At 41.6% G+C, this 26,180-nt stretch overlaps 1 protein-coding gene across 1 annotated transcript in view; it reads left to right on the forward strand.

Annotated features, from left to right (window-relative positions):
* The first annotated feature begins 964 nt into the window (after positions 1-964).
* Positions 965-26,180, forward strand: part of ZBTB8A (zinc finger and BTB domain containing 8A) — a 65,532-nt gene continuing 40,316 nt past the window's right edge. Inside the window, exons 1-2 of the mRNA XM_010595171.3 lie at positions 965-1,304; positions 10,778-10,884. The gene's annotated coding sequence lies outside the window, so the exon portion shown is untranslated. The remainder of the gene's footprint in view (positions 1,305-10,777; positions 10,885-26,180) is intronic.

The raw sequence follows: 26,180 nt of genomic DNA on the forward strand, positions 1-26,180 counted from the left end.
GTAGAACTATTTTGCATGTTTTAATTAACTTAGGCTAAAATGAAAACTTCCTGCTGTAACAATGTCTAGGCCTCTCTGGAAGAATTCTCAACGAGGGTGCTAGCAGAGTACACTCAACACTCCTGATACCTGATGGTTTTCAAATATGTTTTCATGTTTGATAAACAGATTCTACCTGTTCAGAAGATGAGGAGACACAACTAAATGGCAACACACCTCTGGAGTAATACAGAAGTGATTATTAAGAGATACTTGAATATTTTTTATCCTTCCCACAGAAGGTATGATCCTCAAAATCAGAGCAAATTATTGTTGAAAGCAAAGTAATAAACTTCATTCAATATGACTCATTATGGCATAGGAGAGGAATCCACTCAAAAGCTAAATATGAGTTTTGAAAATTTGAGTCTTTTTTTCAGTTTTACTATATGATACTGTACTTTTCAGTACCTGGCCCCAGGACAAGGAACTAGAAAACTAGTATGCAGAATTAACGCTTCTCTAGTAACAGTGAAAATTCAGTGATTTACTATTTTAGCAAATGTATATACTGATGTTTGTACTAAATATTAGAAACATAAATGTCAGAAAGCTTGTTGTACAATGAATTTTTATATTTTAAAACACAAAACATGCTATCTGTACTGATTTTATACTTCCTCTGAACTAAGAATTATGTTCTTATTTCAGCTTCTCTGGATTTTTCCTCTTCAAATAAAATGCTTGTCACCTATAGAGGTTTAGAAAAGGTTACCCCTGACTAAAATAATTGCTTCAATAAAGAGAAAAATTCTGTGGAAATCTCTTACATTTGACGTTGCTAAACTTAAGTACAATAATGTCACATGTACTTATACAGTAATTGTGGGCACGCCTAAGTCCCTCCCTCTTCCCTAAACCAAATTCCCCAGATCCTAGAAATCCAGCCTTTCTGCCCTCCGGAGGCGCCTTTCTCAACGTAAAGTACAATTTAAAATTTAAGCTCCTGACTAAATAATGATTCCGCAGTCAACTGCTATAGAATCTGGGCACCCAGTGCTTCTGGAGGGTGCATCGGGGTGTAGGCAAGGGCAGGGGGAGTGGGCGAAGCTGCTGGTTGGTGCCTGAAATCTGTGCGTTGCCCCTTTAATTGTGTCCCCAGCCCTCGGGCGTTTCTGTCCAACGCCCACGTCAGCAAATACCTTTTGTTTCTCTCACGTTGGGGCTACTTGTTTTAGGGCGCAAAGGAACGGCTTCGTAAAGGGGTTATTTCCCCCGCCGAGAACCTGGAATCTTCTCCCAACCCGCGCGCACGACCCGTAAGGGTAAGTGGCTGCGCGCGGCACGGGCGGAGGGCGGGCGGGGCGTCGGGGCTGCCCGGGACGGGCCCGCGAGCCTCTCTGCTGGCTGAGGCGCCTCCGGCTCCGCGGGCTCCGACTGCCCGGGCGGCAGCGGCGCCGGGATGCGGGCCCGGGGCGCGCCGCCCCCAGACGTTCCCGGGCCGGCGGCGGGCGGCGCAGAGGCCAGCGGGCGCCATTTGCAGCCCCGGGCGCAGCGGCGGCGGCGGCGCCGCGGCTCCGAGGGGCTGGAGGTGGCCACAAAGGAGGCGCGGAGAGCTGGGGCGGCGGGCACGGCCTCGGGGCGGCGGCTGGGCGGCCCGCGGGACAGGCGGGCGGCGCCGGGGCGCACCGGCTCCCGCGCCCGCCCCGCCCGCGTCTCCCCGCCCGCGGGACCGGCCCCTCCTGCGCGCCCGGGAGGGACTGCGGGACAATGGCCGCGCCGTCGCCGCCCGCCCGCGCTTGGCGGTCCCCGATGAGCGCGGCGCCCGCCTCGCCGCCCAGCCCGGCCGCGGCGCGGGGAAAGGCGGGAAGGCGCGCAGAGCCTCCTGGCGGCTGCGGCGGGAAGCCGGCGCCGGGCCGGTGCCGGGCGTGTCTGGAGCCGTCGGGCGTCGCGGACTCCGGGAGGGTCGGCGGCCGGCCGGGCACGGGCTGCGCGGCTGAATGACGGGCGGCCCGCCCAATGGGGCGGTGCGGCAGGCGGGGCAGGGACCCGGGGCTTCTCCCCGCGCGGTCCCGGGCGCTTTATTGGGAGGGTGGCTCCCCGTGCGGTAGCTCGAGTTTCTCAACACGTTCTCCAGCGTTTGGTTTTGTATCCTGATGCGATAGATCTGGGCATAGAACCGAAGGCAGGCGTACTACACCTAACAAATGGTGAGCAACAAGATTCGTTTTATGACGGAGCCAGGCGTCCACATCTGCCTGTGCCGACTGCCCGTTCCGTAAATGAGCCGTTTGGCCCCTTTATCCCACCAGTGCGTTTACTGACGGTTGATTGTACGAATAGCCAGACTCGCCGTCTTTCCAAGACCTGTGTGGAAGTGTTGGAATCGCACTTACCGGGCTTTTAACTAACTTCCTCAGTAATACCTTTATTTTTAATAAACCTTTATATTTGCAGAACTTTTATTTAGTAAATGGAGTGCTTTCATTTGTAGGTATTTCACATAAAAGAACCACCCAGTCAAAGTGATGGCTATTTCATTTTCAGATGAGGAAACACTGTTTGACCCTCTAGGCCAGGGGTGAACGAGAAAGAGGGGGACCTTCCAATGTGCCTAGTCTCCTGGTCCTCCTCCACACCCCCTCCTAATGGCAGCACCTCCAGAAGAATATTCCAGAGGAGCAAGCTAGTCACATAGCTCCCTGGCTCAAAAAGCCTTAACAGATCTTTATCAGAATAGAGCCCAAACTCCTCAGCAGAGGATTCAAGCCCTAAGTCTCCACGTCCTTTTTTATCCCCCCGCCCTGAGCAAGAGCCCTTCACTCATAACCAGGGACCAGACCCCATTAGTCCTGGGAACTTTGCTGGCCACACAAGTGGTAAATGAGAAGTGAGAGTCGGTGGCCTGGGACCCTTCACCCAATGGGCGTGTGTGGAAGTCAGCGTTAACACATCAGCTGGAGGCCACGTGAGGGGGCGGCTCCTTCCAGGGGTCTGGCCATTTAAATTTCTGATCCCACGAAAAAGGCCACCAGGCCAGACCTTACCTCATAGCCCTGAAATCAACGGCGTTGCTGGTGATTAATGATTTGGGCTAAGCAGAATCATTGTAACATAGGGTAATACTTGATTCCTCCTATATCATTTAAATCTGATTTTCTAGATAAAGTAGAATTTCCGTCTAATGAGATTAACCCCTTCAGTGATATACGTTTGTAATGTTTGAAGGGTTTGATGTAAGCTTTTTCATGTCCTTGAGGGAAGTTTTTGTCACTTCTCTGTCAAAGTCCATCAGTGGCTCACCATCTCATGCAGATTAAAAGCCAGAGTTTCTCCAACTCCAGCTGTCTGCAAGGCCCTATAGAAATTCATTCCACCTACCTATGTCCTCCTAGAATCTGGCTTAACTTTCTGACTGTGTCTTCCATTCCTCTTCCTATGACTCCTTGATGTTCCTCCAAGCCTCCTAGCCGGCCTCGCCTCACCACCTTAGCACTTGCTCTTCCATCTGCCTGGAACACTCTTTCCCCAGATATCCATGTGACACTCTCACTTCCTTTAGGACTTTACTCAAATGTTATCTTCCCAGTGAGGCCTTCTCAACTATGGTTTTGATTCTCTTAAACATTGTTACACTTAATTCTAAATCTTTCCAGGTTTAAAAGACGTTTACCCACTAAGGAAACCCTGGTGGTGCAGTGGTTGAGTGCTACGGCTGCCAACCAAGAGGTCGGCAATTCAAATCCACCAGGCACTCCTTGGAAACTCTATGGGGCAGTTCTACTCTGTCCTATAGGGTCACTGTGAGTCGGAATCAAGTCTACGGCAGTGGGTTTGGTTTTGGTTTGGTTACCCACTAAAGAACACAATTGGCATTCCAGTTGACTGAAGTTCCTTATGACCCAGGAATTTTTCACCCGAGAGGCTAACTAGATTCTTTTTCGTGATACTGATGGGACACATTAAATTCTAGGTGGTGGTTGTTGTTAGTTGCCGTTGAGTCAATTCTGACTTATGGCGACCCTGTGTATGTCAGCGTAGAACTGCTCCATAGGGTTTTCAAGGCAGTGACCTTTTGGAAGCAGTTCGCTAGCCAGGCCTGTCTTCTGAGGCACCTCTGGGTGGGTTCGAGCCACCATCCTTTTGGCTAGTTGAGCACTTAACCATTTGTACTACCCAGAGACTCCAAATTCTAGGAATGACTACATGTTAAAAGAGATGGTCCTGTAGCCCACAACCTTTAATCAAGTTACTCTCGTTACCTCAGTCTCCCTTCTACTCATAGAAATACATGTCTTTTCCTGCTATTCCAAAAATCTTTGAACTTAATGGTTTCTAAAATATGTAATTGTCTTTCCATCTTCCTTTTTAAAGATCTTTGAACTTGATAGGAATTTTGAATTCTTTTACATTCTTAGGACTGTTATAAATATTTAACACTTATAGATACTTAAAACGCTTCCAGTTGAATTTTGGATATCCCAGGTGGATTAGTCTGACTTGATGTTTCAATTTGTAAAGTCATTCTGCTGAAAGAAGGAAATCTGACACATATTACCTTTTTCCCTAATTTAATAAATCCCATATCCTGAAATAATGTAAACCTTCCTTGATGACTCAAGGGTACTATTATGAATGTTAGTTACGTTAATCTCCTGTAGATGGAATGCTGTCAACAGACCCCAGTTAATAGGACGATTTCTATTTTCTTGAAAAAGTTCCTGGTTTCTGCTACTTCCTCTGTCTTTGCTGCCATTGTTTTGGTACAAGTCCTTGACACATCTTGCTTTGACAATTGCAGTAAACCTTTAAATCTGTCTCCCTGGCGTCTGCCTCTCCCACTCCCCCACCATTTCTCCACACTGTAGCTGGTTTTCTTTGGGGTATGCAAATTGGATTATCATAACAGTAATACCTAACATTTATTGAGCCCCTAGCCCTGTGTCAGGCATTGTACTAGGTGTTTTGCATACATTATGGCAGGTAGAAAGGAGTTCTGGTGGTGCAGTGGTTAAGCACTCGGCTGCTAACCGAAAGGTCAGTGGTTTGAGCCCACCAGTCGCTCTACAGGAGAAAGATACAGCAGTCTGCCTTGGTAAAGATTTACAGCCCTGAAAACCCTATGGGGCAGTTCTGCTTGGTGCTTTAGGGTCGCTGTGAGTCGGAATTGACTTTACGGCAGCAGGTTTGGTTTTGGGTTTATGGCAGGTACAAGGATACCTGGTGATGCAACAGTTTAGTGCTCCGCAGCTAACAGAAAGCTCAGCGGTTCAAGCTCACCCAGCAGCTCTTTAGAATAAAGACCTGGTGATATGGAACAGCTCTACTCTGTCACATGGGGTCACTAGAAGTCGGAATTGACTTGTGGGCACCCAACAACATGGCAGGTAAAAGGAGCACTTGGCTGCTGACTGAAAGGTTGGTGTTAGAACCTACCCAGAGGCTCCGAGGGAGAAAGACCTGGTAATCTCGTAAAGATTACCATACAGCCTGGAAAACCCTCTCGGACAGTTCTACTCTGTAGAAATAGACTCAAGGGCACCTGGCAACAACAACATGACGTATAGAGGAGTACAGCATTAAGAGTGCCTTCCTTGGGATCAGTCTGCTTAAATTCCAATCTCTGTTCACTTGGTTGTGAACGGAGCTCTAGGCTGTCGTTAGGTGCCATTGACTCGGTTCTGACTCATAGCAACCCTGTGTACAAGAGAACAAAACACTGCCTGGTTCTGTGCCATCCTCATGATTGTTGGTATGCTTGAGGCGATTGTTGCAGCCAGTGTGTCAATCCATCTCGTTGAGGGTCTCCCTCTTTTTCCCTGACCCTCTACTTTACCGAGCATGATGTCCTTCTCTAGGGACCGATCCCTCTTGATAGCATGTCCAAAGTATGTGAGATGAAGTTTCACCGTTCTTGCTTCTAAGGAGCATTCTGCCTGTGCTTCTTCCAAGATAGATTTGTTTGTTCTTCTGGCAGTCCATAGTATATTCAATATTCCTCGCCAACACCATAATTCAAAGGCACCAGTTCTTCTTAGGTCTTCTTTATTCATTGTCCTGCTTTTGCATGCGTGTGAGGTGACGGAAAATACCATGGCTTGGGTCAGGTGCACGTTAGTCCTTAAAGTGACATCTTTGCTTTTTAACGATGCTATAAAGAGGTCTTTTGCAGCAGATTTGCCCAGTGCAGTGCATCATCTGGAGGCCACAACTGGCACTGCTGAGTTCCAGATAACACTGCTAACTGTAGTTAAGGGGTCAAGAAAGTGCTATCCCACAACTGTCCCTCTACATCCACCAACTAGTGATTGCTGTCTTCACCACACTTGGCTCTTGATAACCATGAAGTTCTAGACACTGGAATGCTGCTGCAGAAAGCCCCAGTGTTTCCGTGGCTGCTCGCCAGCCTCCCCGGCCCAAACAGCAGAAACATGGTTTCCACCTCCTTTCTGCCTTCTAACTCTTCCTTGTTGTTCTTGTGTGCCATCCAGTCGATTCCAACTCCTAGCGACCCTGTAGGACAGAGTAGAACTGCCTCATAGAGTTTTCTAGGCTGTAGTCACAACAGGAGCAGATTACCAGGTCGTTTCTCCCTCGTAGCTACTGGTAGGTTTGAACTGCCGACCTTTCAGTTAGCAGCCTAGCTCTTTAACCATTGCACCACAGGGCCCCTTAACTGTACCTTAACAACATCTAATTGATGGACCCCATTTCACACAGGGCAACTTCACTATACAGGAGCCCAGGAAATGTGCTTTTAGTCTTCTAGACCCCACAGAATGGAGAGGCACACTAGAATGGATACTGAGTGTTGGTACACGTATCTGTTCCAACTCGTATCTGCTAGGGTGGAATTTGGTGTTTCTCTCTAAAAATGACATTTTGTCAGTATGTAGAAACTGTTCAGGGCACGGACTGTTCAGAAATCAGTGCACTTAAAAAGCCACTTTTTAGACCCAGAACGCCAGACAGTAGCAGTCAGCATGTTCTTAGAGTGGCATTGTCGAAATAGTGATGGCTCTGAAGCTCTTCACCGAGTGTCCTCCGAGCACAGTGGGGCTAGGTGATGGCTGGGCTTTTAGTGTGGCAAGGAGTTGTTCTCAAAACTATTAATTTTGTGCAACTACATGGAAAGGATCCAAGGTGGCTTCTGACCCCGCCCTAGCCTATCGGGCCCACCAGCCTGGGCAGCCGGGTGGGCTCCCGCTGAGCCTTCTGCTTGCCTCTCCCACGCCTTCTCTGGTGCTTGTTGATCCAAGTCCCCTGACTGGTCCTGTCACAAGGACTCCCACCCAGGCCCCCTGTGCCCTGCCCCTTGTCCTAGACCATGGTCATGAGGAAAGTCTCTTGCCCCTCATTTATGGGAACCATTTCATTCTTTGTTGGGTGCAGAATAAAGCGAGAAGGAAATCACACACACACACAAAAAAAAAAAGGCTGTTAATTTTGTTCCCTTCCCCAAATTGCAAAATTCTAGTTTATTTGTGGATTCTGTCCTACTGTTTGAATGGCTGTTGTTTCTTAAAATCCTTTCCATAGCCTATTCCATTCTCTACTGCATTTTCAGTGTTGTTGGGTGCCGTGTAGTCTATTCCAAATCAGAGCAACCCCATATGACAGAGTAGAACTGCCCCATAGGGTTGTCTTGGCTGTAATCTTTGTGGAAGCAGATCACCAGGCTGCCAGGTCATTTTCCCTCAGAGCTGCTGGGTGGGTTTGAACTGTTGTGCCAACAGGGCGCCTTAACTTTAAATGTAACACTTAAATAATGTTGATAACCCACACTCACCTCTGTAACCTTTTGTTCTCCCCTTTACCTGCATTTCTTTTTTATTTCTCCCAGACTTCCCAGCTATATTGACTGTGGAAGTTGTTTTTTTATAACCTGTGCCAATCATTGGAAGGAATCACATTGCATTTTATGGAAGACTCAGATCACCTTGGCTGTTTTCTTTATTGGTTGCTGCTCAGACATTTTTTCGGAAACCTCTAGGTCAGCGGTGTTTTGAGTGGTTAAAAAACTAAAAAACCCTCCTAGTCAAAAACACGTTTCTTGCTGCTCTGCCATCTTGGTCATACATTGCAGGTCAAGACTCAGTGAGCTAGGAAGCAGTGGGCTGTGGCAGCTTGCCTGGGCTTACTCTTAGTTCACTCCTGACCCAATACACATTGCTTTGGCCATAGGTTGAGAGCTAAGGGATAATAAGTCCTTGTGCCCAAGAGACATGATAGAGATCCACGAGAGATTCTCGAGGATCGAGGCCAATTTAACATCCGAGCCATGGACGACTGTGTGGTCAAGAGTTGGCCTGAACCAGAAAACAATGCCGAAACACTGCCCTGATTTGCCATAAGCTGGCTTGCTTTCCCTGTCTTTTCCCCTGGTGAAATGAGATCTCTGGCTTCCGGGGTAGCCAAAAACCCTTGTGCCTATAATATTAATAATTAATAAAGACATTGTGGAAAGACAAAAAAAAAAAAAAAACTAAAAAACCAAACACGTTGCTTTTGAGTCGAATCCAACTCAGGGTGACCCTATGGGACAGGGTAGAACTGCCCCATATGGTTTCCAAGGAGCGCCTTGTGGATTCAAACTGCAGACCTTTTGGTTAGTAGCCGTAGCTCTTAACCTTTACGCTACTAGGGTTTCCTGTGATTGGTTAGTTGCCAGAATTCAGACCGCTGCATGAATGGGTAGTTGATGCATTCGTTTTACTAATTTTAAAGCAGTTCTACTTTTCTCTGGTGGTGTTTTTAGAATGCTCATCTAAAAGTTATTTCAGGGAGTCATTGCTTCTAGGACACGGATTTTCCGTTAAGGGTGATGGAAAAATTTAGAAACAGTGGTGAGGTTTGCACAACATGATAGAAGTAATTATTACTGAATTGTACGCATAAAAAAGTTGAAACAGCAAATGTTTTGTTATATATATCTTTATCACAATTTTAAAAAGTTTGTTTTCTTCTTTATACTTGTCTGTATTTTCTAAGTTTTCTGTAAGTAATACATTTATGAACAGAAAAAAAATTATTTTTTAAAATGATTCCATTAATTTAGTCATAATTATTTGGAGGGAATTCTTAGCTTAATGAATTAGGTTTAACAAACATCAAATTCATTTTTCCACTGCCTATGGAAATACAGCCTTAATAGCTGCTAAGTTTTGCGGTCAATGAAAAAAATGATTGAACAGATTTTCTTTTTTTGTAATTGAAAAGATTTGCGATACAATGGAAACTGAAACTTTTTTTTATAATAAGAATTCTTACAGCTACTGTTACAAATTGTAGTACACTCTGTCGCAGTCTGGCAAACAAGATAATTTTAAAAAATCTGGGTGATTGCAGAGGGGCTTTCTGAACCATGTGGTAGGATTTTTTTCCCCCTCTTAACTGCAGTTTTGGATATGTTGAATTTTTCTTTTTTTCTAGAGGCCTGGCTTTTATTTATTTATTTATATTGTACTTTAGATGAAGGTTTACAGAACAAACTAGTTTCTCATTAAACAGTACACATATTGTGTTATGACATTGGTTAACAACCCCACGACATGTCAACGCTCTCCCTTCTCAACCTTGGGTTCCCTATTACCAGGTTTCTTGTTCCCACCTGCCTTCTAGTCCTTGCCCCAGAGATGGTGTTTCCCTTTCATCTCATTTTGTTTTATGGGCCTGTCAAATCTTTGGCTTAAGAGTGAACCTCAGGAGTGACTTCATTACTGAGCTGAAAGGGTGTCTGGGGGCCATACTTTCAGGGTTTCTCCAGTCTCTGTCAGGCCAGCAGTCTGGTCTTTCTTTTTGAGTTAGAATTTTTCTCCAGCTCTGTCTGGCACCTTCTATTGTGATCCCTGTCAGAGCAGTTGGTGGTGGTAGCTGGGCACCATCTAGTTGTACTAGATATGTTGAATTTTTCAAGTTGAATCTTTAAAGCTATTCTGTTTGGTTTTCTTGCAAATCATATCAATGCCGCTTCCAGGAAAAGGCAATAGAATTTGTGTTGCTGTCTTGGTCTCTCATCTGGCCTGCCTTTGAAGTGTCGACGCTACTAAATTTATTTTATTGTCAAAGTTAAAAAAGTATGTTTGCTTTCAATTTGCCATAGTATATTTTAATATTGGGAATCTTTTCTTGGCAGACTGAAATATTAAGGTTGTGGTTTAAAGAATATGGTCACACATATGTATTTCTGTGTGTGTGTATATAAAACACCTTTACATATACGTGTATATATATACATATATATACACATATATAAGGAGCCCTGGTGGCACAGTGGTTAACTACGGCTGCTAACCAAAAGGTCGGCAGTTCAAATCCACCACTGGTCCTTCGAAACCCTATGAGGCAGTTCTACTCTGTCCTGTAGGTTTGCTATGAGTAGGAATTGACTTGATGGCAGTGGGCTTGTTTTTTGGTTTATATCTGTCTCTATCCATATATGCATCCAAAAACCAAACCAGACTTGCTGCCATTTGTCAGTGTAGGCTTTCGTGTTGCTCTGATGCTGAGCAAGTTTCAGCAGAGCTTCCAGACTAAGATGAACTAGGAATGAAGACTTGGTGATCTACTTCTGAAAACCAGCCAGTGAAAACCCATGGGTCACAGTGGTCCAGTCTGCAACTGATCATGGAGATGGCACAGGACCAGGCAGCATTTTGTTTCATTGTGCATGGGATCACTGTGAATCAGGGTCGCCATGAGTCAGGGCCTCCTCAAGGGCAGCTAACAACCAGCTTAGCAGATGTTTCTGTCTCTTATTACAAATTATGTTAGAAATAGCTCTCTTCTCTCTCTACAGGACGGTCCTTCTCCATATACAGGCTGTGTTTGACTTGGAACCTTCCCTTCTTTACTTCATTCACTTGGCTTAACAGGGTTGTAGGAGCAGCATCCATATAGCTCCAGGTATGAAAAATTTTAATTCTTGATATTACACCTAACTTAAATACATAAATAAAAAGTAGAATTTTGCAGTTGTAGATCATATATATCAGAGATGGATTTATTACTTGAAAATTGAATGTATAAAATACGTAGCACTCTAATGTTCTTGGCCAGGTCTCCCAGTTTGCTTATTGCTAAATTGTTAATTCATTGCTTCTACTGTGTATGTATCTCTTCTGTTCTGTCTTAATCACAGACTCATATTACATTAGAACCAGTCCCCTCAATTTTTAGAGAAAAGAATTAAGCCTGGAAAGGTTAAGTTACTTGCCAGTGGACACATAGCTAATTTAATTGGTAGAACTAGTATCAAAGCCTGATCTCCTCCTACCCTCCCCACCCCGCTCCTTCACCCTCCCCTAGTCCATGTGATAGAATATAGCACGGTGGTTAGCAGTGCAGCTTTGGAGTCACCATCTGGGTTAATGCCCTTTTCTGTAAAATGGGAATCGTAATACACCTAATGTGAGGATTCAGTGAGACAATGCATATTGCTTCTAATATTATTACCTCTCAGCCCTTTCATTTCTCAGCCTGTTGACCCATTCACGGCATCTTTCTTGAAACTCCCCACCCTTGGCTAACATGTAACAGTGCTCTCCTGACTCTTCCTGTAATTCTCGGTCTGTAACACTGGCTTCTCCTCTCCATCCTGCTGCACAAACATGTCCAGCCTTCCAGGTTCTCATCTCAGCCTGTGTTTCCACTGAGCCCCTTCATCCCTGCCAACAGCCCGATCTCTGTTTTCAGATGTCTCCTAAATCTCAGTCTTCAAGTCTGGTTTCTCCTTAAACTCCAGATCAGCCTTTCTAGTGGCCCTCTCTCTGGTCATCTCTCCCTGACTTCTCACTCACCTCAAATGCAGCCTACTTAACACTGAAGTCTTTGCTTTTCCTCTAAACCAGCTGTTCCTCTTGACTTCCCAATTTCTGTTTGTGACACCGCTAAACACCTAGGCTTGAAAAGTCACAGTGATCTTTTTATATCTCTTTCCCTCCCACAGCCAACCGGCCATCAAAGCCTGTGGATTTGTTTCCCATCCAAGTCTGCTTCATCTGGCCCTCCCTTTCCATTCCTGCCATCATCACTGTATTCCCGCCATCATCACCGTCTTCCCACCATCATCACCATATTCCCTCCAGTAACCAGGCTGACAATTTTGACAGAATAGCTATTTACCTAAGTAGCATGGTTCTCTCTCTCTCAGTAAAAATACGACATTTTGAATTTTCCTAATGGAATTATCAATTTGTTACCTGCACATGTAGCACATGAGTCTTGATTTCAATAAGACACAGAATATTCTAGAAGCACCCAAGACATCTCAGGTCTAAAATTGCTTCAGCCTAAATCCAGCTAAATGTGACACTGATAATTAATATTTCACCCGCTTGCTTGACAAACTTTTAACACTTCGGAATATACTCACATGATTAAAAAAAACAAAAAACTTAAAAAGTATACCATAAAAAGCCTCCCTCTTGTCTTTGTCTCTTGTTTCTCAGATCCTTCCCGGCCCCCACTGGCAACCACTGTTCTAATTTCTCACAAAGCCTTCCAGAGTTTCTGCTTTTTTCCCGCCTCATTTTATGTATACTCTTCTCCAGTTTGCTTTATTTTTTACTTAATTATGTATCGTAGCCACCTTTCCATATCAATACATATTTTCTTACCCTTGTTTACAGCTGTTAATATTCTGTTATATGGGTGTAGTATAATTTTTTCAACTCTTCCTTATTAATGGACATTTTTCTAATCTTTTTCAGTCACAAATGGTGCTGCATTGAATAACCTTGTACACTTGTCATTTCAATCATGTGTAAGAATACCTGTAGGGTAAATGCTCAGAAGTGAAATCAGAGATTCTGTGCATTTGTAGTTTTGAGAAATATCACCAAATTGCCCTTCTTAGGGTCATATCAATTTAGAGTCCCCCCGGCAATGACTGTAAGTACCTGTTTTCTCACAGCTTTATCAATATTATCAAAATTTTGGATTTTTGACAGTTTGAAGGGAAAAATGCAATTGGTATGGTTTTAATTTGCATTTTTATGAACAGGCTTGAGCATCCTTCCATATGATTAAAGAATATTTGTATTTCTGTTTCTGTGAACTGTCCTTTGCCCTGTTTTCTGTTAGGTGGTTATTTTTCTTACCAATTTGTTAGAAGCTTGGTATATGTTGTGGAGATAACCTTTTTCTCTGATAGAAGTTTTTGCCATTTTGTCATTTGTCTTTTGCCTTTGCTTGTGGTATTTTTTGCCATGCAGAAGTTTTGTTTTATTTTTATGTAATGAAATGTATCCATCTTTTTCTCTTAGGGTTTCTGGATTTTGGTTAGAAAGGCCTGAGTTTATAAAAGAATTCACCTATATATATATTTTTGGAACTTTTATGGCTTTGTTTTTCACAATTAAACCTTTAATCCATATGAAGCTTATCCTGGTGTAAGATGGAAAATGTAAATCTACCTTAATTTTTTTCCCAGAAGGCTGACAATGATCCCAAGACCAACAATTCAATTGTTATCTTTTTACCGTTTGTTCATAATATATTAAATTCTTACATATATTTGGGTATTGTCTTAGTTATATAGTGCTGCTATAACAGAAATACCACAAGCGGATCGCTTTAACAAATTTATTTTCTCACAGTTGAGGAGGCTAGAGGTCCGAATTCTCGGTGCCAGCTCTAGGAGAAGGCTTTCTCTCTCTGTCACCTCTGGAGGAAGGTCCTTGCCTCTTTTGAGCTTCTGCTTCTGGGTGATCTTCATGTGACTTGGCATCTCTCTTCCCCCATCTCTGATTGCTTGCTTGCTTGTTTAGTCTCTTTTACATCTCAAAAGAGATTGATTGAAAACACATCTTGCACTAATTCGGTCTCATAACATAACATAACAAAGAAAACCCATTACCAAATGGTATTATAACCACAGGTATTAAAAAAAAAACAAACTAAACCCATTGTAGTCTAGTGGATTTAGACTCATAGTGACTACAGGACATAGCAGAACTGCCCCATAGCGTTTCCAAGGAGCGGGTGGTGGATCTGAACTGCTGACCTTTTGGTTAGCAGCAGAGCTCTTAAACACTATGCCGCCAGGGCTCCAATTTACAACACGTGTTTTGGGGGGGATATAATTCAATCGATAACAGGTATGTTTCTGGATTTTCTAATATATTCTACTTGTCTTTCTCTTTGTTACCATCATCACAGTTTTAATTTCTGTGGAAGTATAATTAAGTATCTGTTGGTGCTAATTCCTTTACTCTTCTTTTTCAGAGTTTAACTGGCTATTCTTGTTTATTTATTTTTCCGTAAAACCTTAGGATCAACTTAAATTGATCTTAATGTAACCTGCTGGTATTTTTATTATGTTATATTTATAAACTAACTTAGGAAGAACTGACATCTTAATACCTTGAGTCTTCCTACTGAAAGATTTTCTCTTTCCATGTGTTTAAGTCTTCTTTTGTGTCCATTTGTGGTGTTGTAAAGTTTTCTTCATATGGGCCTTATGTATTTCTTATTAAATTTATTCCTAAGTATTCATATATTTTTGTTGCTATCTTATTTGTTTTTTTGAGTACATTATCATAAATGCAATTTTTATGCATGAAAAAACCAGGTCTTAGAATGTTCCACTTAAGTTCAGAGAGCATATACATGATTATAATAAAATGTTTGAATTTCAAATAGAAAGTCAATTATGAAGTAAAAAAATATATAGTAGGAAGCAGGTGGCTTGGAAAGGTTAAATAACACGAGGCATGCATCTTTGCTGTTTGATGAATACAGTGCTACAGTTTAGGTCCTTGATAAATTTTGGCTTAAAAATCTCCAAACAATTGCTTGCAATCATGTGCTATTTTTTTTTAATGTATTTCTTATTGCGCTTTAGCTGAAAGTTTACAGAGCAAATTAGTTTCTCATTAAACAATTAATATACAGATTGTTTGGTTGCCAACCCCAAGATGTATCAACACTCTACCCTTCTTGACCTTGCGTTCCCCATTTCCATTCATCCGGTTTTCCTGTCCCTTCCTGCCTTTTCTTCTTTGCTTTTGGGCTGGTGTGGCCATTTAGTCTCCTATACGTGGTTGAGCTACACATGTTACTGTTTGTTTTATGGGCCTGTCTAATCTTTGGCTGAAGGGTAAACTTCAGGAGTGACTTCAGTGCTGGGTTAGAGGATGTTTGGGAGCCATACTCTCGGGGTTTCTTCAGTCTCTGTCAGACCAGTAAGTCTGGTCTTTTTTTGCGAATTAGAATTTTGTTCTGCATTTTTCTCCCTCTCTGTCTGGGACCATCTGTTGTGATCCCTGTCAGAGCAATCGGTGGTTGTGCCCAGCGCCCCTAGTTTTTCTGGACTCATTCTGGTGGAGGCTGTGGTAGTTGTGATCCATTTATCCTTTGGACTAATTGTTGCCTTGTGTCTTTGATTTTCTTCATTCTTCTTTGCTCCAGACAGGGTGGGACCAGTAGATACATCTTAGATAGCCACTCACAAGCTTTTAAAACCCCAGATACTACTCACCAAAGTAGGATGTAGAACATTTTCTTTATAAACTGTATAGTGCCAATTGAGCTAGATATCCCCCAGACCAGGGTCCCCAGCCCTCAGCCCAGTAACTCAGTCCCTCAGGGGGTTTGGATGTATCTTTTTTTTTGGGGGGGGGTCTCTCTTTCATTTTGGATGTTTCTTTGAAGTTGCTATGACTTTGCCCTGGTCAAGTTGTGCTGACTTGCCCAGTATTGTGTACTTCTTACCTTTCACCAAAGTTACCGTTTGTGTATTGTCTGGTTAGTGTTTTTCCTTCCCCATCCCTCGTAATCATCAAAGATGGTTTTTTTCTGTGTGGAAACCTTTTCATGAGTTTTTATAATAGTGGTCTTATATGATATTTGTCCTTTTGTGATTGACTTATTTCACTCAGAGTAATGCCCTCCAGATTCATCCGTGTCGTGAGACACTTTGCAGATTCATCATTGTTCTTTATCGTTGTGTAGTATTCTATTGTGTTTGTACCCCATAGTGTGTTTATCCATTCATCTGTTGGTGGACACTTAGGTTGTTTCTATCTTTTTGCAACTGCGAATAATGCTGCAGTGAACATGGTTGTGCATATGTCTATTTGTGTCATGGCCCTTATTTCTCGAGGATTTTTTTACATTCCTAGGAGTGGGATTGCCGGATCATATGGTATTTCTATTTTTAGTTTTTCAAGCAAGTGCCATATTGTTTTCCAAAATGGTTGTACCATTTGCGTTCCCATCAGCAGTGCATAAGAGTTCTAATCTCCCTGAAGCCTCACCCATGTTTGTTATTTTCTGTTTTTTTAATTAGTGCCAGTAGTGTCAGGGCGAGATGGTATCTCACTGTAGTTTTTATTTGCATTTCTGTAATGGCTGATGATTGTGAGCATTTCCTCTTGTGTCTGTTAACCTCCTGGATATCTTCTTTGGTGAAGTGTCTGTTCATATCCTTTGCCCATTTTTAATTTTTAATTGGATTGTTTGTCTTTTTGTTATAGAGGTCTTGGATTTTCCTATAGATTTTAGAGATTAGACCTTTGTCGGATATGTCAGAGCCAAAAATTTTTTCCCAGTCTGTAGGTTCTCTTTTTTACTCTTTTGGCAAAGTCTTTTGATGAGCATAAGTGTTTAATTTTTAGAAGATCCCAGTTATCTAGCTTATCTTCTGGTGTTTGTGTATTGTTAGTTATGGTTTGTATCCTATTTATGCTATTAGGGTTGGTGTATTAGGGCCCCTAGAGTTGACTCTATTTTTTCTTCCATAATCTTTTTAGTTTTGGGTTTTATATTTATATTTTATATTTTCAAATATAAAATATAAATTGGATTCTTTTATTCCATTGTATATTTTATCTGGTGATTTTTTTTATACATAGGAAGTTTATTGATTTCTTACATTAATTTTGTAATCTCCTGCTGTGAATGTTCTTCCTATTTGCAGTAATTTTGCAGTTGATTCCCTTGTTTTTTCCAAGTATGTAATTATATTATCTGCAGATAATAGTTTACCTCCTACTTCCCTGTAGTCATTTGTTCTCATTTCTTTCTTTAGTCCAACTGCATTGGCTAATACCGCCAGAACGATGTTAAATAATAGAGGTAATGGGCATCCTTGTCTTGTTGCTGGCTTTACTAGGAATGCATCTAGTAGGATGCTAGATTTGGGTCTGAGATAGATATATCAACAACAAGTTTTTATTAAGAACAGATTATATGCCAGATTCTGTCTCATGCAATGGGGATTAAAAAATATTAAATATGACCCTAAACCAGTCGCCATCAAGTCAGTTCCAGCTCACGGCAGCCCCATGTGTTTCCGAGTAGAACTGTACTCCGTAGGGTTTTCAATAGCTGATTTTTCAGAATTGGATTGCCAGGCCTTTCAGTTAGCAGCCAGTACATTAACGTTTGCGCCACCCAGGGACTCTGAGTGTGACTCTATCTGCCTTCAAAGAGTTTACAGGGAAAGACAGACATAAAAACGAGTGCTATAGGTGTTACGGTAAACTATGTACAGGCTACAGTGGAGACACAAATTAGGCTAATAGTTAATCAGTTTTAGCCCTGTGTCAAAATAGAATTCCAAAGAACAATGTACCCAAATTGTGTTAGTTTAGTTTGCTATTGAAATGTTTTCAGAATTAGTTATAGTATGTCCTTGACTTCAGAGGCAGCATATGGGGAAAATCATATGAAGAACTTTTGTTTGTTCAGTAAGAACACTGGTGAAGATAAATTATTGAATACCACCAGCAGCTCCGCAGGAGAATAGACCTGGCAATCTGCTTCTGTAAAGATTACAGCCTAGGAAACCCTATGGGCAGTTCTACCCTGTCCTTTAGGGTTCCAGTGACTTGGAATCGATTCAAGAGAACAGCCACCACCACCACCTCCTTTTAAAATGGAGTTAAAAATATTTGTATTTAATATAATTATCAATATAGTTGGATTTAAGTGTACAATCTTGCTATTTGTTTTTATTTATGCTATATGTTTTTTATTCTTTTTTTCTCTTTTCCTGCCGCCTTTTGAATTGAATGTTTTTTTAGTATTCCATTTTATCTCCACTATTGGCTTATTAACTTAAACTCTTTGCTTTATTTTTTAGTGGTTGCTCTGGGGGTTACAATGTGCATTTTTCACTTATTGCAGTTTTCGTTCAAATCATATTATATATACCATTTTGTATCTAGCAGGGCTCAGCAAACTACAGCCTCAGGCCAAATCTGGCCCTCTGTCTTGATTTTGTAAGTCAGGTTTGATTGGAACACAGCCACAGTCGTTCATTTATATATTGTCTTTGACTGCTTTTGAGCTACAACAGCAGTGTTGAGTTGTTGCAGGAGACCATATGGCCTGTACAGCCATATGGCTCTGGCTCTTGACAGAAAAAGTTTGCCAACCTTTGGTATATAGTATAAGAAGCTTACAGCAGTATTTTTCTGTTTCCTTCTCTTTTCTCCAAATATTTTTTCTGTCCTTCCCCCTTTTCTGTGACTTCAGTTACAAATATGTTAGTGCATTTGATATGTTTCCACAAGTAACTAAGGCGCTGCTCGTTTTTGTCAGTCTTTTTTTTTTTTTTAATTCAGTTTGGATAATTTCCGTTGCTATGTCTTCAAATTCATGGATGATTATTCTACGTTTTATAATCTGCTACTAAATCCACCTAGTGAATTTTTATTTTATTGATTAAAAATTTTTTTATAGTGGTAAAATATATATAACAAAAAGTTTGCAGTTTTAACCATTGTTACGTGTACAATTCAGTGACATTAATTACATTCACTGTGTTGTGCTGCCATCACCACTATCCATTTCCAAAAGTTTTACATCATCCCAAGCGGAAGCTCTGTACCCCTTCAGGAATAACTGCCATTCGCTCCTCCCCCCAGCTCCTGGAAACCATTAAACTTTTGTCTCTATGCATTTTCCTAATCTAGATATTTCATATAAGTGGGATCATATAATATTTGTCCACTTGTCATATTGTGTCTGACTTATTTCACTTAGTGTAATATTTACAAGTTACATCCATGTCATAGTGGGTATCAGAACTTCATTTGTCTTTATGGCTAAATATTATTCCATCATATGTATATACCATGTTTTGTTTATCCTCTCATCTGTTGCTGGACACCTGGGTTGTTTCTACTTTTTGGCTATTGTGAATAATGCTGCAGTGAACATTGGCGTGCATTTATCTGTTTGAGTCCCTGCTTTCAAGTCTCTTGGGTATATACCTAGAAGTGTAATTATGGGGCCGTATGGTAATTTTATGTTTAACTTTTTAAGGAACTGTGAAAGTGTTTTCCATAGTGACTTTACCATTTTACATTCCCACTGGCAATGCACAAGGGTTCCAATTTTTCCACATCCTCGCCAACACTTGTTATTTTCCATTTTTCTGGTAATAGCTATCCTAATGGGTGTGAGGTGGTATCTCATTGTGGTTTTGATTTGCGTTTCCCTAGTGACTAATGAAGGAGCCCTGTTCACGCAGTGGTTAAGCTCATGGCTGCTAACTGAAAGGTTGGTGGTTTGAACCTGTCAGTGGCTCCATGGGAGGAAGATGTAGCAGTCTGCTCTTGTAGGGATTACAGCCTTGGAAACATTATGGGGCAGTTCTGCTTTGACCTATAGAGTCACTAGGAATCAGAATCAACTCCATGGCAGTGGTTGGGTTTTAGTGACTAATGACTTTGAGCATCTTGTCATGTGCTTATTAACCATTTGTGTATCTTCTTTGGAGAAATGTCTATTTAGGTCTTTTGCCCATTTTTTAATTGGTTTATTTACCTTTGTTGTTGAGTTGTAGAAGTTCTTCTTCGTATATTCTGGATATTAAACCCTTACTAGATATATGGTTCCCAAATATTTTCTCCCATTCCGTAGGTTATCATTTCGCTTTCTTAATAAAGTCTTTCGATGCGCAAACATTTTTCATTTTGATGAAGTCCAGTTTATGTATTTTTTATTTTGTTGCTCATGTTTTTGCTGTCATATCTAAGAATCCTTTGTCAAAACCAAGGTCTTGAAGTTTTGACCTATGCTTTCTTCTAAGAGAACTTTTATGGTTTCAGTTCTTATACTTAGGTCATTGATTCATTTCAAGTTAATTTTCATATATGGTGTTTGTTATTGGTCCAAATTCATTCTTTTGTCCCATTGTCCCAGAACCATTTAATGAAGAGACTCTTCTTTCCCCATTGGATGGTCTTGGCTTCCTTTTTGAAAATGAATTGGCTGTAGATGCATGGGTTTATTTCTGAATTCTCAATTCTATTCCATTGTTCTATATGTCTATCCTTATATTGGTACCAGACAGTTTTGATTATTGTAGCTTTATAGTACATTTTCAAATTGGGAAGTGGGAGTCTTCCTACATTGCTCTTCTTTTTCAAGATCCATTTGACTAGTTGAGACTCCTTGCATTTCCATATGAATTTGAGGATTGGGTTTTCCATTTCTGCAAAAAAAGCTGGTGGAATTTTGATAGGGATTGTGTTGAACCTGTAGATTGCTTTGGGTAGAATTGACATCCTAACAATGTTAAATTTTCCAGTCCATGAACAGGGGATGTCTTTTCATTTATTTAAATCGTCTTTCATTTCTTTCAGCAATGTTTTATGTTGTTCGGTGTACAAGTCTTCCACCTCCCTGGTTAAATTTATTCCTAGGCATTTTATTCTTTTAGATGTTGTTGTAAGTGGGATTGTTTTCTTGATTTCCTTTTCCTGTTGTTCACTGCTGGTGTATACAAACACCAGTGCTTCTTGTGTGTTGATCTTGTACACTGCCACTTTGGTGAATTTATTTATTACCTCTAGTAGCTTTCCTGTGGATTCTGTGGGATTTTCTGTATGGAGGATCATATCGTCTGCAAATAGAGATAGTTTCACTTCTTACTTTCCGATTTGAATGACTTTTATTTCTTTTTCTTGGCTGATTGCTCTGGTTAGAACTTCCAGTACATTGCTGAATAGCAGTGGTGAAAGTGGCCATCCTTGTCTTGTTCCAGATCTTTGGGGGAAAGCATTCAGTCTTTCACCATTGAGTATGATGTTGTTGTTGTTAGGTGCTGTCAAGTCGATTCCAACTCACAGTGGCCCTATGTACAACAGAACAAAACTCTGCCTGGTCCTGAGCCATCCTCACAATTGTTGTTATGCATAAGCCCGTTATTGCAGCCACTGTGTCAGTCCATTGCCTTGAGGGTCTTTCTCTTTTTCACTGACCATCTTTACCAAACATGATGTCTTTTTTCAGGGACTGGTCCGTCCTGATACCATGTCCAAAGTATGTGAGATGAAGTGTCGCCATCCTTGCTTCTAAGGAGCATTTTGGCTGTACTTCTTCCAAGACACGTTTGTTCTTTTGGTAGTCCATGGTATATTCAATATTCTTCACCAGCACCATAATTTCAAAGGTGTCAGTTCTTCTTCAGTCCTCCTTATTCATTGTCCAGCTTTCGCATGCATATGAAGCAATTGAAAACACCATGGTTTGCCTCAGGCACACCTTAGTCCCTAAAGTGACATCTTGGCTTTTGAAAACTTTGGAGAGGTCTTTTGCAGCAGATTTGTCCAATGTAATGCGTCGCTTGATTCTTGACTGCTGCTTCCGTGGTCGTTGATTGTGGATCCAAGTAAAATGAGGTCCTTCACAACTTCAGTATTTTTTCCATTTATCATGATGTTGCTTATTGGTCCCTTTGTGAGGATTTTTGTTTTCTTTATGTTGAGGTGTAATCCATACTGAAGGCTGTGGTCTTTGATCCTCATCAGTAAGTGTTTCAAGTCCTCTTCCCTTTCAGCAAGCAAGGTTGTGTCATCTGCATAACGCAGGTTGCTAATGAGTCTTCCTCCAATCCTGATGCCCCGTTCTTCTTCATATAGTCCAGCTTCTTGAATTATTTGCCCAGCATACAGATAAAATAGGTATGGTGAAAGGATACAACCCTGACACACACTTTTCCTGATTTTAAACTACGCAGTATCCCCTTGTTCTGTTCTAACAACTGCCTCTTGGTCTACGTACAGGTTTCGTTTGTATGAGCACAATTACGTGTGCTGGAACTCCCGTTCTTTGCAATGTTATCTATAATTTGTTATCTTTCACACAGTCAAATGCCTTTCCATAGTCAATAGAAAACAGGTAAACATCTTTGTGGTATTCTCTGCTTTCAGCTATGATCCATCTGATACCAGCAATGATATCTCTTGTTCCACGTCCTCTTCTGAATCCAGCTTGAATTTCTGGCAGTTCCCTGTCGATATACTGCTGCAACTGCTTCTGAGTTATCTTCAGCAAATTTTACTTGTGTGTGATATTAATGATATGGGTGGATAACTTCCTCATTCTGCTGGATCACCTTTCTTTGGAATGGGTGCAAATATGGATCTCTTCCAGTTGTTTGGCCAGGTAGCTGTCTTCGAAATTTCTTGGCATTGATGAGTGAACCCCTCCAGGGCTGCACCCGTTTGTTGAAGCATCTCAGTTGGTATTCCGTCAATTCCTGGGGCCTTTTGTTTCACCAATGCCTTCAGTGCAGCTCGGACTTCTTCCTTCAGTACCATCGGTCCTTGATCATATGCTATCTCCTGAAATGGTCAAACATTGACCAATTCTTTTTGGTACAGTGACTCTGTATATTCCCTCCATCTTCTTTTGATGCTTCCTGTATAATTTAATATTTTACCCATATAATTCTTCAATATTGCAACTCTAGGCTTACTTTTTTTTTTTTTTTTAATTCTTTCAGCTTGAGAAATGTTGAGTGCATTCTTCCCTTTTGGTTTTCTATCTCCAGGTCTTTGCACATTTCATTATAATATTTTCTTTTGCCTTCTTGAGCTGCCCTTTGAAATCTTCTGTTCATCTCTTTTATTTCATCATTTCTTCCTTCCACTTTAGCTACTGGACATTCAGGAGCAAGTTTCAGAGTCTCTTCTCAGATCCATTTTGGTCTTTTCTTTCTTTCCTGTCTTTTTAATTACCTCTTGCTTTCTTCATGTCTGGTGTCTTTGATATCATTCCACAGCTCATCTGGTCTTTAGTGTTCAGTGCATCAAATCTATTCTTGAGATGGTCTCTGAATTCAGATGGGATATACTCGAGGTTGTACTTTGGCTCTTGTGGATTTGTTCTAATTTAGTTCACCTTCAGCTTGCATATGAGCAACTGATGGTCTGTTCCACAGTCGGCCCCTGCCCTTGTTCTGACTGATGGATATTGAGCTTTTCCATCATCTCTTTCCACAGATTTAGCCAATTCGATTCCTGTGTATTCCATCTGGCGAGGTCCACATGTATAGTCACCGTTTATGTTGTTGAAAAAAGGTATTTGCAATGAATAAGTCATTGGTCTTGCAAAAGTCTATCATGTGATCTCTGGTGTAGTTTCTATCACCAAGGCAGTATTTTCCAACTTCCCTCCTTTTTTTTTTGTTTCCAGCTTTCACATTCCTGTCGCCAGTAATTATTAATATGTCTTGATTGCATGTTTGATCAATTTCAGACTGCAGAAATTGATAAAAATCTTCAATTTCTTCATCTTTGTCCTTAGCGGTTGGTGTGTAAATTTGAATAATAGTCATATTAACTGGACTTCCTTCTAGGCATAGGGATGTTATCCCATCACTCACAGCTTTGTACTTCAGATAGGTCTTGAAATGTTTTTTCTGATGATGAATGTGATCCCATTTCTCTTCAGTTTGTCATTCATGGCATAGTAGACCATATGATTGATTCAAAATGGCCACTACCAGTCCATTTAAGCTCACTGATGCCTAGAATAATGATATTTATGCATTCTATTTCATTTTTGACAACTTCCAATTTTCCTGGATTCATAGTTTGTACATTGCACATTCCAAGTATTAATGGATGTTTGCAGCTATTTCTTCTCATTTTGAGTTGTGCCACAACAGCAGATGAAGGTCCTGAAAGATTGACTCCGTCCACATCATTAAGGTCAACCGTACTTTGAGGAGGCAGCTCTTCCCCAGTCGTATTTTGAGTGTCTTGCAGCCTGAGAGGCTCATCTTCTGACACTATGTCAGACAATGTTTCGCTGCTATTCACAAGCCTTTTCACTGGCTGATTTTTTCAGAAGTAGACTACTGGGTCCTTCTTCTTTGTCTTAGTCTCGAAGCGCTGCTGAAACCTGTCTACCAAGGGTGACCCTGGTAGTGTTTGAAATATGAGTGGCAAAGCTTCCAGTGTCATAGCAACACACAAGCCACCGCTGTATGACAAACTGACAGACAGGTAATGGAATATGATGGTAGCTATGGGTTTTCCATAAATGTCCTTTATCATATTGAAGAATTTCCCTTTTATTCCTAATTTGCTGAGTTTTTTTTATCATGAAAGGTTATTGGATCTTGTCAAATGTCTTTTCTGAGTGAGATGTCTTTTTTGAGATGATCAGGTAATTATTATCCTTTGTTCTATTAATGTGGATTATTACCTTGATTGGTTTTCTTATATTGAACCATCCTTCTATCCTGGCATAAATTCCACTTGGTTGTGATGTATAATCCTTTTTATGTGCTGTTGGATTCTATTTGCTAGTGTTTTGTTGAGGATTTTTCATCTGTATTCATAAGGGTTATTGGTCTGTAGTTTTCTTTCCTTGGAGTGTCTTTATCTGCCTTGTATCAGGGTGACGCTGGCTTCATAGAACGAGTTAGGAAGTGCTCCCTCCTTTTCTATTTGTTGGAAGAATTTGAACAGGGTTGGTATTAATTCCTCTTTAAATGTTTGGTAGAATTCATAGGTGAAGCCATCTGATCTGGACTTTTCTTTGTTAGGAGGTTTTTAATTATTGATTTAACGTCTTCACTTGTTACAGGTCTGTTGAGATTTTCTCTTTCTTCTTGAGTCAATGTAGGTAGTTTGTGTGTTTCTAGGAATTTGTCCATTTCATGTAGGTTATCTAATTTTTTGTTGTACAGTTGTTCATACTAATCTCTTACATCCTTATTTTTTTCCTTCTTTTTAAAAAAAAAAAGGCGCCAACTGTAAAAATGGTGTGGCGGAGGTATCTGACCTCCTCTAGCATCATGAGGGATATAGAGAATCATTATCAGCATAACAGCCCAAGGCTGATTCCTGTGAGGCAGAGATCAGACATACCTCCTCTCTCCAAACTTTTTATCAATTCTAACACCAGCCGTCCCTCCCATGGCACTCTCTACTTCTCTGCTGAGTTTGATAGTTTGTTGCAGTGGCCACACAGAACTCACAGACAATACTCATGATTGTGGGTTTTATTAGGGAAATAGCAGGTTACAATTCGGGATCAGGAACAACTCAGGATATAGTTCTTTGATTAGGACAGCCTCTTTTTACCTGTGCCTGCAGGCAGGACTCTGTCTGTCCCTCTCCTCTTGGCCCCTTGGCCCCTCAACCCCTTAGGTGGCCTCTGCCCTACTCAGACAAGGGTTACAAAGCTCTTTAGCTCTGCCAATAAGTGTCAGGGGGCACTCCACTCTATCAGTAAGCCTTGGCTCAAAGGCACTCAGCTCTCTCACTCCGTGGGTCAGCAAGCCTAGCTCCACCAAGTACCTGGAGGCACTCCACCCTGCCAGGAACCCTCCTGCCCGAAGGAGCTTTCTTGCTCCGTGGGTCGGCGCACCCACTGTAATCACCTTACTCCGTGGACCTGAAAGCCTAGTGCACCATTTCACACTGGTCTCTTGGTTCTGCTGCTGCTGCTTCTCACCATCTTGTGCCATCTCCGGTGTTAAAACTCAATCTCTCTGTCTCCTGGGTCTAAGAAGTTCTCAGCGCAGGGACCCCAGGTCCAAAAGACAAACTCTACTCTTGTCTTTTCTTCTTGGTGGTTGTGGGGTCCCCCCTGTCTGCCTCTGGGATGGCTCATTTTAAGCCTAGTGGGATGGCAAAACTGACCAATCCCTTCGTTAGGGTTCCATATACCTTATTTGCATGGTCCCACACTCACAAGGGCACTATGCACCTTATTTGCATTATTAGCAAGCTATCCGGTCCCCTTGGTGGGCCACAAGCACCTTATTTGCATAGCTCCACCCAGTCATTCGGTGGCAGTTACAAGGCCATGGTGAGAAAGGCCGTGTTAAAAGCAATTGATTGCACCACATCATCAGTCTAGCTAAAGGTTTGTCAATTTTATTGATATTTTCAAAGAACCAACTTTTAGTTTCATTCTCTTATTTTTCTATTCTCTGTTTCATT

Source organism: Loxodonta africana, chromosome 3 (assembly GCF_030014295.1).
Source record: "Loxodonta africana isolate mLoxAfr1 chromosome 3, mLoxAfr1.hap2, whole genome shotgun sequence".
NCBI lineage: Eukaryota > Metazoa > Chordata > Mammalia > Proboscidea > Elephantidae > Loxodonta > Loxodonta africana.